This window comes from Aphelocoma coerulescens, chromosome 3, assembly GCF_041296385.1.
Source record: "Aphelocoma coerulescens isolate FSJ_1873_10779 chromosome 3, UR_Acoe_1.0, whole genome shotgun sequence".
Taxonomy (NCBI): domain Eukaryota; kingdom Metazoa; phylum Chordata; class Aves; order Passeriformes; family Corvidae; genus Aphelocoma; species Aphelocoma coerulescens.
Genome location: NC_091016.1, coordinates 115,194,344 through 115,197,541, shown reverse-complemented (window position 1 = coordinate 115,197,541; position 3,198 = coordinate 115,194,344). Strand labels below are relative to the sequence as shown.

Genomic DNA, 3,198 nt, shown 5'->3' with positions numbered 1-3,198 from the left:
AGCAGCAGCATATAGACAACAGAGTGAGGGATGAAAAAAGTCACAAATATACAGGATAAAATCAATTCCTTGTATAATTTCAGTGATTTTTTTTCTTGATTCCTGCAGCAGAACAACAGACAGGGTAAGCTGCTCTCATTTCTTATTTCTAAGCAGTGTAAGGAGATGAAGCATAAAAGACAAAGAGCTCAAACATCATTTAAGAACAGGACAAGAAGATTTGTTAAGTCTTCCCTTTGCACACCTGCTTTGAAGATAAGAAAAAGGGTAGTCTCAACAGAAAAGTCATGTTCTATAGGATGAAGCACCATATTCTCAACGCTGTGTTGTGAACAACTTGTGCTTATAGCTCTAGAGAAAATAAATGTTTCATTAGTAGCAGGAAGCCACAATTACCACAGCCCCTCCCCACAGTGCAATCTGAAGCTGAGTTCAATGCTCTTGACTTTTGGTCCTACCTTGGGCCACCCCACCTGAGCTGCTCCCTGTTTGCGGCATGGCTGCTTGCCAAGTGTTGTGCAGGTCATGTTTCACTGGCACCCACACGCAGGAAAAGAGTGATCACAGTGTGGACGTAACACTTTCATCCCAACATAACCTAAAGCATTCAAAATTGTTTTAAAGATTCAATCTAGCTGAAAGGTTCAAAAGCAGATGATGGCCTGATTGCAAACTTCCTGCTTAGCCTCTTCTCCTGGGATTTGGTTCAGGCTCATTTCTCATTTTCATACAAGCTTGACTGTCAGTTTTTTATTTTTATGAAAATGGACTAATAGAGCCAAGAAAATATAATGAAGACATTGCTTACTGTAAATTTAATTTAGAATGCAAAATTGTCTGTTGCAATTAAAAAAAATATTCTTTTCAAAGATAGACTTTGTAGACACAAATTTCAAACCACATTATATTGCTGGAAACATTTTTTTCAATGGAAGTGATGACACAACTTTAAAAGGCAACATCCTGAATAAAACATTGTAATGAATACTCAAAAATAGCTACTAAGGGAGGAAAAAGACTTGGTTTTCATATTATAATATGTAGCCTTTTGTCCCCTAATCTCAGCCTTATCCAATCTTGAAAGATTTACAATTTGCTAATTCTATAAGGCAAAAGAACATTCTTCTACCCAGCAAGGTCAAATCCACTCCAGGCAGTGATCAGTGGATTAAAACATCTCACTGAACCCAGTATAATTTTACTACTGTCAGGACATTTCAATTAGAGACCACAGCACTGTGAATGTTTGAATGGACAGCTGGTCTTACCTTCTGGTTGCTGAAGACATAATTAAGTTAAAAGCCCTGGGCAATATGTATTTTTGGCATATCCCTGTTTAACAGGGAGTCTGCTCTTATCAGCCTGATAAAGACACATAAATACTGCTATTTACTTATTTATTTTATTTCTATTTATATAGAAAGATAAGTTATGGATATGTAACATATATAGTTGGAGATTTCCAAACTCTGGAATATTATCTCTCCAAAATATTAGTGAAAAGGCTGGAAACAGATACAGAGCCTTGATCCAACTTCATTCAAGCGAAGTGAAGTGAATTTTTCCCGCTGACTTTTATGGGAATAAATCCCAGTCCTAGGGTGGGTGGTTCCTTCATCCTGCAGAGTGAACCAAATCATCCCCAGATTATAACTCACCATGTGCTGTAGGTTTTCTTCACTGCTGCTTTCAAATTTCAGGTTTGGTTGAGCCGTGCAGTGGAAGGAGCGCAACAAAGGATGGGTTCTTCACAGACTGATACTTTTGTCTTCCCATCTTGGCCCCGGCACAGTTTGGAATGTCCTAAGGTGCTAAAATATAACAATAATGGGCAGAATGAATCAGTATTCAAGGGCAGTACTAGCAGGTGGAAATTACTGAAATGGGGTAGTAGTTATCCATACCCACTCCCTGACCATTCAGTGACCTTTGATGTGTTTGTAACAGCTCTAGACACCCGCAAGCATCTCTTCAGCTGGCCCTTAGAAACACTAGAAAATTACAAGGGACTGGAACTGAGCTGAGTTGTCTGCTTTCTGCCATGGCGCTTGGTTTTTAAGTCATGCGCAGTATCTCTGCTCAAGACTAATAATATTTTGAGGGTCTGGTTATCATTGGTGGTCCAAAAGAACAACTAGAGCAAGCACCAGCATCCTTCAGTACTCATAAAAATTTCTTTTCCTTTTGGGGTTTCAGCACAGGTTAGCAGTTGTCCTTTTCTGGCCAAGCTGGTTAAGGTATTCTGAAATCATGGAGCTGTAAAAATACATAAGCTGAAAGCTGGTTCCAATTTTTATTTCTTGTTTGCTGTAGAGTAACTGCGCAACCTGTACTTGATAATATATTAAAAGAACAAGATCTTTTTTCAGATCCACAAAGGTAGTAAACTTCCATGACACCTTTGAATTCCTGGAACAGTATCGCACCTCTTTCAGCTGCTCATATACCTGATGTTACTTGAAAGATTGTGTCCAAACATCTGCATACAGTTAAGCTCCAAAGAACAAATTTCAATATAAGATTAAACATACTGCATATTTATAAATATTACCTGTCACCAAATTATCCTAATCTTTCCAGGTCTGGAAGACAGTCTAGGTTTACTATAAAGTGGGTATTTGAGATACAAACAGCTTCTGGCATCTATAACTCGACATCTTCAAGCAAGGTACACAGAATTCTTTGTACTATTCCTTAGCAGATGTGATGCAGTGTCCTTGCAAGTAGCATCTTGTGAAAAAAAGAAAACAAAACACATGGAAAATTACATCATTATTTAGCATTTGGCAGACACCATGACTGGTTTGCTTTTTTGGTCTATATTCCCCTCTCTGTTTTTATTTTTCAGTTTTGACCCCACATTTGAACCCCACTCCCACTCCATTCCACCCACTCCATTCCTCAAACCAGCTACCTCATATTGCTGGTTGTTCCTGGCATTTCTTTAGCAGCAACGGGAATTCGACCTCTCCGTATTTCTCACTATTAAGAATGTTTCACCAAAGCTAGTAAATAACGAATGACATGCAGAAAATATTCAAGCAATGATGGTTTTTTTTACTTTTTTGTCTTTGCCTTGGTGTTTCATAATCATTAGAAAATTGTTGTGAAGTATAAGACATCTAACTATGGAAATACAACATCATTTTGATGAATTATAGTATTATTTTCAGGGTCTTATGCTTTTTTCCACATTAA

General features: G+C 37.9%; 1 long non-coding RNA gene across 1 annotated transcript; it reads right to left on the bottom strand.

The window, feature by feature from the left end:
- Positions 1-476: 476 nt before the first annotated feature.
- On the bottom strand, positions 477-2,711 carry LOC138107412 (uncharacterized). Its single transcript, XR_011149503.1, has 3 exons — positions 2,552-2,711; positions 1,659-1,811; positions 477-598 (listed from the first exon to the last, which is right to left on the bottom strand). It is a non-coding gene; the product is annotated as an uncharacterized lncRNA (long non-coding RNA).
- Between the last annotated feature and the right edge of the window lie 487 nt (positions 2,712-3,198).